The 13,223-nt window shown below is 46.4% G+C and overlaps 1 protein-coding gene across 1 annotated transcript in view; it reads right to left on the bottom strand.

Moving 5' to 3' along the window:
- Positions 1–10,782, bottom strand: part of CSRNP2 (cysteine and serine rich nuclear protein 2) — a 31,231-nt gene extending 20,449 nt beyond the window's left edge. Inside the window, exon 1 of the mRNA XM_056858769.1 lies at positions 10,723–10,782. The gene's annotated coding sequence lies outside the window, so the exon portion shown is untranslated. The remainder of the gene's footprint in view (positions 1–10,722) is intronic.
- Between the last annotated feature and the right edge of the window lie 2,441 nt (positions 10,783–13,223).

The raw sequence follows: 13,223 nt of genomic DNA, 5'->3' as shown, positions 1-13,223 counted from the left end.
CTCCACAGGCTGCTCTTGAAAGAGTACAGCTATTAACTGGAACTGATGCGGCCCCCCTCCCCGAGAGACTAGCTTCTGATTATCAGTTGAAACAGGAGGCTGTTTGAAAGCCAGAAGGAAACACACGCACACCTTAAGTTTTCTTGGTTCGGTCTTCCTGTAGACACTTCCATGCTAAAAAGTGAGCAGTGGAATCTTGTGATAAAAAACCACTACCATATTGGCCCTGCCCACCTAATTTTACTGGTCAAGGATATGTGGGGAGACAATAGAAAAGCGATGTTCTTCAGCTCCGCGGTTACAATTGAAACTGCCCTTACTGCCACACCCGTCCTCGCATCTCTGCAGAAAGCATACAAATATTTAGGTTGGTTTAGGAATCTGTGCCTAGGAAGAACGAACGCACTATGCGGTGCATTTGGATTGACTTTCCATGCATACCCCGCCCACTGAAATTCCTGGCCCGCATCATCCTGAAAGGCCGAAGATGGATAGCAACACGGAGCATTAAAAAAACAAAAAACAAAAGATAATCCAAGTATTATAACTATATACTCAGTCAAAAGCTCTACAGCAGCTTAGCTTCAGACACCCAATCGCCGGAACCCAGCTAAGACTTTTACACCAAAACCAAAAGATGCCTGTGCAAAGGGGCCTCGACCGCGCTGCCCAGTTTCTCTTCCTGTCCCTGCTTTCATACAGCAAGACATTCATTACGGAACAATGGCCTTTACTCCGCTGGGGAACGGAAGATTAGCGCAAGCCATTGCTTGTGTGTTGCGCCTGACGGCTGGGAACAGGTCCCAGGCTTCCAAGAGAGAAACAACTTTTTTTAAAAGCCTCCCCCTTCTTCCCCCAGGAAACACTAATGGGGCGGGTGGAGGCGAGCAAAAGGAACCGCTCAGGAAGGAGACAACTGCTGTCCCCAAAGGACACGGGAAGACAAATGACATGCTGAAGAGAAGCAAGGAAGGGGGGCGTGTGAGGAACTCCTACGTTTCCAATACAGCACTTTTACCACTTGCTGTAAAACATCAGCCAGGTTCTTAACCTTTAAAGCATCTGGGAAAACAGTCCCAAAGACAATTGATCGCACAGTAAAGCCCTTTGCAGAGGGGAAAACTTCGTCCTTGGGCATCGCGGCCGAGTTTAAAGGAAGGTACCACTTTGGCCCGAGCAGAACGCAAGAAGCCAGAAAGGCGCCACATCACAAGTTTATTTAACAAAACCCACCAGCTCCTCCTTTCCACGTGCCGTGCATGCGGAATCTCGCCTTCCCCGGAACAGGCTCGCTTCATTCGAGCCCACCACCCATCCCGACCAACCCTGCCTGCTTCCCCTCTGCACTTGCCTGTTCCCTTCAACGTCCTGGCAACCGTTCCCATGGCAACAAAGCCGAACAAATGGGCTTGAAAGAAACATGCCAGCCAGCTGTGGCAGACGGGCGGCCAGAGGATCCTGGCTGCTGCACGCCGGAGTTTCCCGGGGGAAGAAAACAGTTCTGTGCTCAAACGGAACACCCGAGAGGACATTCTCAGTCACACACATCAATCCCCCTCCTGAACATTTCAGCTTCTTTTAAATAATGGATTTGAACAACCAGCACCCTCCCCAAGCCTGAAACTTCTCAAAAAAAAGAAAAAGCAAGAGGAGATATCTGCTGTTCCTTCTGCGCAGAGAGGAGGGAGCTCAGCAGATAGTACCCATGAAGCGCTTGGCAACTCCCTAATTTCCCGCCGCAACCTTCCCCACCCCTTGAGCACTGTGTTGCCACTCTAGTTTTTAATATACAAAAGAACCGGGGCAGGTTTAATATAGGGCAGGAACTAGCCCTGCATGCATATACGGTGCTGGCTCAGCCAGATCGCAAACTGGATGTTGGAGAGCAAGAGCTGCTTATGGAAAGGCAAAGGACTCTTCCACTGTGGGCAGCAGTAGAGGCCTCACTACTCACAACTTTATTTGGGACTCCAATTCAACATGCTGCACAACTGCCTTAAGAACATAAGAAAGTCCAAGCTGGATCAGACCAAGGTCCAACCAGGTGCCTCTAGGAAGCCCACAAGCAAGACGACTGCAGCAGCATTAATATAATAGGCATGCTCCTCTGATCCTGGAGAGAATAGGCATGCATCATGACTAGTATCCATTTTTACTAGTAGCCATAGACAGCCTTCTCTTCTATGAACATGTTCCACTCCCCTCTTAAAGCCTTCCAAGTTGGCAGCCATCACCACATCCTGGGGCAGGGAGTTCCACAATTAAACTATCCCTCTCTACCCTGCTGAAAGCCTCTGGCATCACTCGACACAATTTGCAATTCCCTTTCCAAATGTTTCCTCCTTACTAATGTGAGATACTGGTAGGAAGCAAGACAGCATTCGGATTGCTGCGAGCTTTAAGGAAGCCACCCAAGCTAATTGAGTTTGCCGCCTGAAAAACAAGGTATATTACTTAATTAAAAACAAAATACTATCACACTTAGCTCTATTTTTCCCCACCCCCAGTGGGCGACCTCATTTCAGTGAGACTCATTAAAACCTGGTCTGAAAACAATTTGGGGCAGAGAGGTGCATTTGTCCCCCCTGAGGTTTCCTGTACATCATTCTGGGCTGGGATGAAGCCACTGTGGGTTTAACTTTCAAACCTTGGAGGGACCATGATGACGGCCTGGCCTAGTCTAAAACCTTGATGTTCTGCAATTCTCACTCATGCGGTTGATTAACAGTTCTCAATTTCCAGATCTTGTAAAAACAAAACAAAACCATTTTTCTGCCATGGTACCTAGCATGAGTATGCCCTTTCCTAGCAACCTTTAAGGAAGCGTGAAGTATGACTATCAGAATCCACGCTGCTGCTTCCGAGAAAGCCAAAATTCAGTTTTAGAGATCTAGTGCATGAAGGCCTCCAGGTCCTGTTTTAGCTGTTCTCAGCAACACCGCATTCTGCGAGGTGGATATGATCCCCCTCTGCTTGAAGCTGATAATTTATCACGCTGCAGCTTGTTAAGCAGATTTTCCACTGAGCTCCTTAAGAGGTCAAGGAGCACCCTCTGCCCGCTGCTGCTTCCTGAGTAAAGCATCACCTTTGGATGCGGATTGTAAACTCATTGGTAAAGCATCCAGTTTGGACGCAAGTCCCAGGTTCAATCGTTGGTATTTCCTGTTAGGCGATATAAAAGACTTGTACCCTGGAGAACAGAACACTGTGAAGGTTCCTTTTGTTTGAGAACGAGGAGGACGTCCTGGCACATTTGGGCATTCCTCTTCCCATCATCCTAGGAGGCAGGAACTAGATTGTTCTTTCCACCCCTGATGGGGAGGAAGTGCCCGCCCTCCTCAGTTTGGAGGCTTCCACAACTCCTAAATAGACTAATCTGTGTGCCTCAAGCCTTCCTCCATCTCGACCTTCTGAAACAACTTGGTCAGGAGAACAAAACTTAAAGCTTAACAGGAACACTTAATACCGCGGAAAACAGAGGAACAAACAGTAATACAGGTTGAGTATCTTTGATCCGGACAGCTTGGGACCAGAAGTACTCTGTATTTTGGATCTTTCCGTATATTGGAATATTTTGAATTTTTTGTATATACATAATGAGATATCTTGGGGATGGGACCTCAGTTCATTTATGTTTTTATATACACTTTATACGAATCGCTTGAATGTAATTTTAAACAATATTTTAAATAATTTTGTGTACACTGAACCATCAGAAAGCAAAGGTGCAACTATTTCACCAGAATACCCATATCAGCTGTTTAACAAGAGCAACAACAAACAACCAATGACAGGCTTTCAGTCTCCTCCTACAATGCAGTGTACACTGTATTTTATTTTTTAGGTGAGAGGGAACATTGAAAGCAGGCAGCATGGATCTGCCTGCATGCAGGCTCGAAGGGTTCGGTTTTCGGATCAGTCCAGATATGAGATGTCCGGATAAGGGAAACTCTACCTGTAGTTTCACAAACTAACATCTCTGTTGGCAGACAGTTCCCCCACCATTGGAGTAAAAAAATCCAAAAAAAGCTTGAGTGGGTCCAGGACGTCCTCCTCCTCAAACAAAAGGAACCTTCACTGTAAAGTCCAATGTTCCGTTTTCATTTAAGGCAAGGAGGACAACCTGGCACGTTTGGGATGTCACAAAGCCACATTCCCAATGGGAGGGTCCTAACAGCCAGCCCAAGACAAATGTCTGCTTGAATCAGAAGCATGCTGCCTTGGTAGGCCAGGCAGGGGCTTTGCTGGTGCCCAGTATTCCTACAGCCTGAACATAAGAAAAGCCAAGATGGATCAGACCAAGGCCCATCAAGTCCAGCAGTCTGTTCACAGTGGCCAACCAGGTGCCTCTTGGAAGCCCACAAACAAGACAACTGCAGCAGCACTGTCCTGCCTGCGTTCCACAGCACCTAATACAATAGGCATGCTCCTCTGATCCTGGAGAAAATAGGTGTGCATCATGACTAGTATCCATTTTTACCAGTAGCCATGAACATGCCCACTCCCCTCTTAAAGCCTTCCAAGTTGGCAGCCATCACCACATCCTGGGGGAAGGGAGTTTCACAATTTAACTATGTGTTGTGTGAAGAAATACTTCCTTTCATCTGTTTTGAATCTCTCCCCTTCCAGCTTCAGCAGATGACCCCGCGTTCTGGTATTATGAGGGAGAAAAGCTTCTCCCTGTCCACTCTCCATGCCATGCATAATTTTATAGACCTCTATCACGTATCCCCTTAACTGACTTCTTTCCAAGCTAAACAGCCCTAAGCGTTTTAACCGCTCATCATAGGGCAGTTGCTCTAGTCCCCTGATCTTTTTGGTTGCTCTTTTCTGCACCTTCTCAAGCTCTGTAATATCCTTTTTTAGGTGTGGTGACCAGAACTGTACACAGTATTCCAAGTGTGGTCTCGCCATAGATCTGTACAAGGTTGAGTTGCATGCGTTTTAGGCTGGGAGTGATTTGGGGGGGGGGCTGGAAAGCTCCCTTGCTAGCCTCGCTGTGCCTCTTTCTGAAGCTCTGCTTGGACTTATTGGAGATTTTTTTCTCTTTTTTCCTCCAAGTGTTAACAAAGGAGGGGGGGAACACTAATAATCTGATTCATTTTCTGTCGGACGACCCTCAAAGCTTTCTGCTCACTCAACCCTCCAGGCATTTCTTTTCCGGCCGTGGAGGCAAAGCCTGCTCTAGGGAGTAGGCCTTCCCCTTTGCACTCAACAGGGAGATGGTGTTTTTGTGCCAGTTTGCTCCATCTCCCTCACTGGTTTGCAGTGCTCCATGACTTACAGCTCTGCCCTGGAGCTCTTGCGTGGTGTGGGGTTGTGTGGTGAATGCTTATGTGCTATGCCGGCCAGGCGGAATCATCCCCAGCGCTCCTTCTGAAGATGTTGCTGCATCTGAAACTTTAGCAGCTGTGTCAGTTGAAGACATAACAATCTCCTAAGAAGGGATGGGGGGAGGAAAAGGGAGACAGAATGACGACAGGAACAGCTTTCTTTCTTTTTTTGATGTAAAGCCTAGACCAGTGGTTCCCAAAGTGGGAAGTACCACCCCCTGGGGGGGGGATTACCGAGGGGGGCACTAAGAGGCAAGGGGGCAGCAGGGGGGCACTAGAGGTGGGCCCCTTCAACTATGTTGTTCACTAATTTACAATAGATGGCACCATGCTGGCAAATTTGGTGGAAACTATCAGAATTTTCCCCCGGACTTTGAAGAGCTGGTACCACTGGATCAAGTTCATCAGTTTTGTTGAATAAATTTCAACTAAAAGTTTTAATTTGATTTTGAATAGATGTGCAATTAATTGTTACTGTTTGGAAATTTTATTGTTATTATTTTCTTTAGTGAGTTGTGCAAACTCCTATTTTGAATAATGCTTTTTATAGGATAGGGTAAGGGGCACTGGGGTTGAGTTTGTGGAACCAAGGGGGCGGTGGCCTGAAAAGTTTGGGAACCATTGGCCTAGACGGAGGGGAAGACAAATGGACAACAAATAACTTTAACCAGGAAGGTCAGGCACACAAAAGGGACAGATCTTGCAATCTAACTGCTCTGTGAGAACCGGTGTCCCAACGAGCTGGAAGAATCCATGCACTCTGAGGAGGCAGGAAAAGAACTGAAAAGGGGGGGGGGCAATCCCCGCCCCATCGGAGGTAGAAAGAGTAATTAGTTCCTGCCTCCTAGGATGATGGGAAGAGGAGTACCCATGCCAGTATATCCTCATCTCGAACAAAAAACCTCAAGCCAGAGTAGATGATGCCAGCCTTGATAGACAAAACGGTCTGGCCCTATTTAAATCAGCTTTATTTATTTCATTCATATCCCACTTTTCTCCCTCATGGGGACCCAAAGCGGTTCACAACATTCTCCCCTTCTCCATTTTATCCTCACAACAACACTGTGCCGTAGGCGAGGCTGAAAATGTACGACAGGCCCCCAAGGTCTCCTAGCAAGCTTCTGTGACAGCGTGGGGATTTGAATCTGGGTCTCCCAGATCCTATAGCCTGACACTCTTAACCACCACATCGGCTCTCATGTTTTCACCGCCGTGTTAAGACACTCTATATTATACACAGTGAAAGGGCATCTCTCATCAAGACATTAATCCTTATTTTAAACTCTTAACGATCCACACTGAGACCTCCATTAAAAAAAAGCTCCCAATGGTAATGGATTCCTCTCTTCCAAGCCCTGTGTCCTGAAACGTTGACAGCAGAACTAACCAGAAAGCAGCAACATGAAACCTTCCAGGTTTTAAATGCGGGGATGTGAGAAATGTTTCAGCAGGCAAGGGGGAGCATCACCTGCTCCTCATTATGGGAAGGAATTCCAAATATCTTTAGGGCCAACCCTGTGGGGCTTGGGAAGTGCTGATGGCGATGACACCCGTGAACAGAGGGAGCTCCCTGGTGGAAAAAAAAAAAAACACTAGCAAGCAATACACAAAGGAGGCAAGAAGGGGGGAGAAAAGGCTCCATTCTTCAGAGACGTTAATTTGATCGGAGGAGGAGGCAGCAAGGAATCTGAAAGGCAGAGGTCAGAGAAGACAACTCCCAAAAGAGAAGGTCAAATGGCAGAACTCGAAGCGAGTTCTCCAACCCCTTTGCTCTCCCCTCCCAAGTCTGTGGGAAGAGAGACGTCTACATTCACCACAGGAAGTGGGACAAAGAGAGATTAACTTCCCTCACTAGAGCCACAGCCCTGGAATGTCCCAAACTATGTGATTCCAGAGAGGCAGCCGCGTTTAGCCCTTCGAAGCAAAACAAAAGTCCAGTGGCAAGAGTAAAGGCTAACAACACTTATTCCAGGATGAGCAATTATGTATGACCATCTAAGCCATTCAAGTCCCTGACAGAAAAATCACACTGGACGTATGATACCATACGTATCATCTCATCTCCGCTTTCCACCTTCCTTCTGTAATTTTCTAAATATTAGGAAATTATTTTCTTTCTATTGCATCTGAAGAAGTGAACTCTGACTCACCAAAGCTCACACAGGAATAAGCGTTAGCCTTTAAGGTGCCGCCGGGTCTCTGTTCTATTTCAAAACTATGCGGTCACTGCTAGATGCAGAAGGACTTCCACTATTTGAGAGGAAATACGCGCTGATTGTTTACAAAGCTGGAGTCCTGGGGCACCTAAAAGCCTAAGAAAACTATCCCAGCACATATTTGTGCAGAATGGCCCACAGAAACTTATGCTCAAATAAAATTTTGTTAGCCTTTAAGGTGGCCAAAGACCCTGTCATATTTTTTGTCTCAACGGACTAATATGGCCACCCCTGTGGATCATTGTCCTTTACAGAGCACTCCGTGCCCCAGGTGCTTTATGATTCTTCTCTCATCCATCCCCACTCCACGCAACTAGCCCTCTGCAAGCTGTCAAGCTCTGAATGGCCTTTCTTAGTGGAGCATATCTGAACTAAGACCCAGCCTTAACAACCATCCTGCTGCAGTTCATCAGCTGACAGCCTGCCTGCTTAGTGCCACTACAGCCTGGATTCTCTACCTTGCCACTGCTTCTGCTCCTCTTTACCCGTTGCAGAAGCAGGCCTCTGCTGTAGAGCAGGTGTTCCTCCAGGGCGAGGCACATCCACTCACACAAGACTAGCATCTTTCAAGGAGCCAAGAAGAGTTGGTTCTTATATGCGGACTTTCTCTACCACTTAAGGAAGAATCAAACCGGCTTACAATCACCTTCCCTTCCCCACAACAGACACCCTGTGAGGTAGGTGAGGCTGAGAGAGCTCTTAAGAGAACTGTGACTAGCCCAAGGTCACCCAGATGGCTTCATGTGTAGGAGTGGGGAATCAAACCCGGTTCTCCAGATCAGAGTCCACTGCAAGACGTGCCTAGGAGAGGAATGTGCTCTGTGGCAGAGGACCATCTCCGCAATGGGGAAAGATGAACACAACTGGGAACAAGATCTAGGATCCAAGGAAGAAGCATGCTCTGGAGCTGCAGGACTTGCCCACCAGTTCTGTGTGCCCACAATCCTGGAATTATGAAAGCCTTAAGACTCCCCCCTCCCCGGCTCCAGGCAGCAAGACTGTCCGCTTGTGCCAGTTTCTCCTCTATTTGATAGAATTAGTCTGCTAAGGAAAACGTCGTATTGTTAATTATCCTATTGTCTGGAGAACAGCTGCTGGCTCAGTGAAGGTTAAGAATTCTCGATAGCAGCCTGTCCTACCTGAGAGAGAGGCCAGCACGTAGCCGAGTGCAAGAGCTGTGGAATATTTAAGCAGTCATGCTAGAAGCTGCTACATTTGCAAGGGATTGCAAGCTCTCACCTTGGCCAGACTGGCAGCCATATGCGTGAGAAATTAAAGGACTCCTCTCTCAGCAGAGTGCCTGCTTTTCACAAAACAGCTGTCCCCAGCCAGAGGCAGACTTCTGCCCTGTATAAGGTTGTTTCATAGGCCCTCACTGTCTAGTGCTCTGGGGGCAAAGGTGCCGGGGTTAAAATGCAGATGCACACGGAAACGGCTGCAAGCATATCCATGAAAGACTGTAAAGGTTTTGAACAAAATCCTGGTAGTTAATAAGGTCACTTATCAGATGGAGAAGCAAAGTCTGAAAAGGGTCCTAAACCCACAGAAGTTGCCCAGAATTACAGCGTGGCTAGGGATATCTCGAGCCTATTCACCTGGCAATGTTTTACCTTCCAACATGGGACTTTGTGCAATGTCTGACCTGCTTACAGATCTAGGGCCCCACTGATAGGTGACCACAGGGATCCTACTTTTTTAATAGATAAGAAGGAAAAAATAGTATAAACTGGGATCTTTAAGAGGTCAAATAAAAGACCACTGTAGCTGTCAAAACATAATCAAAACAGAAGAATTCTGTACCCTCCCCCACCTTCCCGGGCACCATCTTGTTCATGGTCCTGAAATCACATGAATCCTTAATGGTACCAAAATATTATGGACGAGACACAGAAAAAACCGTGCACAGACAAAACACACGTTAAACTGAAGAAGTAGATTGGTCATACTGGATCCATAAGCTGAGAAATGTCGCAAGGTTTTAATCAGAACTTCTGAGGACTGTTCTTCAGGTATGGGGTGTTTAAAGGCAACAAGAATTATAGACTTGCTCTGGTTAAACACTTGATCACCAAGAACAGAGGGCAGCTTGAACAATCTACATTTTTTCCATTACGCTTCACTGGTTCATATCAAGAGGAAAGAGTCAACTATTTCATACTTCAAGGCTATTCAAAATTAAAGCATCAGCAGATGAAATGCCAACAACTAGTACTTCAGAAGTATCTACCATTAGTTCTGTTCCGGCTCATGTATGATTCAAAGGCTTTAATACTTTTACAACTTTTTAGGGGAGGGGGCCATGGCTCAGAGGTAGAGCATCTGCTTGGCATGCAGAAGGTCCCAGGTTCAATCCCTGGCATCTCCAGTTAAAGGGAATAGGCACATAAGTGATGTGAAAGACCTCAGCCTGAGACCCTGGACAGCCACTGCTAGTCAGAGTAGACAATACTGACCTTGATGGACCGAGGGTCTGATTAAGTATAAAGGCAGCTTCATGTGTTCATGTGTACAACACGTTATTTAGGCCAAGGGAGGAAAAAGCTATTTCTCTCTCTGAATACATGACTAGCAGGACAGCAAATATGCTGAAATAGAAGTGAAATACTTTGGGTCAACACAAAGAATTCTTGAAAAGTTATAACCTTGTCAATAAGGAAATATAAATTACGCAGAGGGTCCCTGGGCTTGGATCCTATTCAGGTCAAGCAGAGCTGTGTTACATAAACAGTACCTTCCCACCACCCATGCAGTCTTTTATGGCATGCAAAATTGTACTACCACATGTCAGTGGACACACACACCCTCCAGAAACATCACTGAGGTTGAGGGGGGGCTGCGGTAAGAGGGAGAAATTGGTAAAAGATCCCCCCCCCTTCTTCCATGAGCAGAAATGTAGATTAGGATCCAAGCTCTAGTCTAGACAGGGATTTTTAAAACACTATGTTAAATCTTCTTCTGGACTACTAAAATAAAGGTACGAGAACTTTATGGACTGGAAGTGATGAACAGTCGAGTTTAACAGACATCCTTGTAGGGATGATCCCTTGTCTTCAGTCAAAGTTAGTAAATAATGGACTGTTTTAGTTGCTGCTTTTCCAATAAAACCAAATTCTAAGCTTTTTTCCCATTTAGGTGATTATTGCCTGCAAGCATCGCAGGCCTCTGCAACCAACCTGAGTCACAGTCAGAAGTCCTTATGTCAACTCATGAGCAATGTGGTTGGAAAGTGGCCAGAATGTATGTTAAGATCATCAGCGAGGACTTCCTGTTGGCAGGAGCCATCCAGAAAACGAAAGGCTGGCTGAGAACCATGCATATCAACGGTGCCAATGCAGACATGCTCAAGGCCCAGTTCTTGCTCAGTGAAAACGACGCACTACTGCGGACTTGAGAACCTGCCCCTTGTTCGTAAGAAGTGCCCTCCCCATATGGGGGCTCTCTATGGTCTACTACTTTCTGGCATGTTTTGAGTGCTGAAAAGGTTTTCCCTTTTTCTGGCAGCTTTCCCTTGCTCGTTCCAGCCTGTTACGGGTCCACTTGAAGACCTTTCCAAAGAAGAAAGGCTGGCATTTCAGTGGTAAATGCCAGCCTTTGTTTGCTATAAAGAACTGGTTTCTGCCCTTCTTTTTAAAAACTTAAACCAACCTCTGCACAGCTGTCAATGTAACTATATAATGACTAGAAAGGTACAAAAATTGATGACTTACTCGTGCAAAGACCAGTTAATGAACCATAGAGCCCTCTTAAACTCTCAATTTTTCATATGGAATCCACTGACACATTCGGTTGCAAGTCATCAAGCCATGACAATGTAGATGCAAATTAGCCTAGAAAATCAGAACCGAGAAACTAAAAAACCATCTTGTCCAATCAAAGAGCGGGCTGGCCACCAACCCAACAGGAGAACCAAGTGTATCATGGATGACTGAAAAACTGCTCAGGGAAGCAAGCAAACCAAGCTACACAGAGTGGGGAAGAAAAGTTGGTTTTTATATGCCGACTTTCTCTACCACTTAAGGAAGAATCAAACTGGCTTGCAAACTCCTTCCCTTCCCCACAACAGACACCCTGTGATGTAGGTGGGGCCGAGAATGTGTGACTAGCCCAAGGTCACCCAGCTGGGTTCATGTGTAGGAGTGGGGAAACAAATCCAGCTCACCAGATTAGCCTCCGCCGCTAATGTAAAGGAGCAGGGAATCAAACCCGGCTCTCCAGATCAGAGTCCACTGCTCTTAACCACTACACCACGCTGGCTCTCACACTGGCTGGAGCGGGTGACAAAGGCTACAAAACCCACCCACCATGGTAAATTTTTCACCACCACCACAATGTAAGGACTTTGCCTCATCCTCTGCGAAAAGGGTCCACACAGTGACATAGAATATGAAACACGGAAACCGTTTTTGTGATCCTCACCCCCACCCAAGAATGTCTGTGGAAGCCAGACTTCCAGTCCTTTCAACCTGAAACACACAGCAAACAAGAAAGGAAAATACTCTGGTGGGTAAGTGCCAATGGCATAGTGGGTAACAACACAGTCAACACAGAAATTCACATAGGAGAAAACTGGCATGTAGTTATCAAATCAAACGGCAAATGGCAACCACTAACTAAATGCAGCTGTGGCCCTCACCCCACATTTCTGACCTAAAAAAGGTAAAGGTCCCCTGTGCAAGCACTGGGTCATTCCTGACCCATGGGGTGACGTCACATCCTGATGTTTACTAGGCAGACTTTGTTTATGGGGTGGTTTGCCAGTGCCTTCCCCAGTCATCTTCCCTTTACCCCCAGCAAGCTGGGTACTCATTTTACCAACCTCGGAAGGATGGAAGGTTGAGTCAACCTTGAGCCGGCTACCTGCAACCAACTTCTGTCGGGATCGAACTCAGGTCATGAGCAGAGCTTGGACTGCAGTACTGCAGCTTAACATGGGGCTCCTATCTACCGCAGGCAAAAAGCGATGTGGAATTAGCAGGAGGAACCAGTGACTTGCTTGTACACCCTTCTAAAGCAGGAACCTTTTGTCTTCATTCCAGGCGAGTGGGTGATTCTCTTTGCCACACAAATTTTATCAACATACCTCTCCTGGTAAGGAAACCCAGCTCCTTGACAAGGGAACATTAACCCTGGATTAGTCTAGGGATCAACTGTAGGGGTTTAAAACTCAAGTCTGCGGTAGCCAATTTTTCACATAAACTGTAAAAAAAATTAGTGACCCCTGAGCTGCAGACTAGAAAGTTCTAGGAGAGATATTTGGATAATTCTTTTTCAAACTGAGAAATTACTAATCTGCCCCCCTTCAGAAAGAGCCATGTGTGATTAACCTTTTCCACTCACAGGACTGATCTCAGAACCATGGGTGGAAGGTGTTTTACTTTGGCCTTTACTCTGTTACTGCTTAACCCTGATTTGGTATTTTAAGCCTCGAGAACTCTTTACGCTTAAAGATCTCTGCTCCAGAGAAGCCCAGTTCTCACTGCTAGCCTTCTAACTTTTCTACCTTTCCACTAAAATTATGCCATATATACTACTCCTGGTTAGGCAACACCATTTTCCTCTTTTAACACAGGCCTTCTCTCAGCTTCCAGTTAAAGTGCCTACGGTTCCATGATTCTACTCCTTTACCTCACTCCTGGTTCATCCTTCAACCCCTGCCCAGTCTCAGGGTACATCT

This window comes from Euleptes europaea, chromosome 1 (genome assembly GCF_029931775.1).
Source record: "Euleptes europaea isolate rEulEur1 chromosome 1, rEulEur1.hap1, whole genome shotgun sequence".
NCBI classification, from domain to species: Eukaryota; Metazoa; Chordata; class Lepidosauria; order Squamata; family Sphaerodactylidae; genus Euleptes; species Euleptes europaea.
The sequence above is the reverse complement of the archived record's forward strand: the minus strand, read 5'-3'. Positions and strand labels throughout refer to the sequence as shown.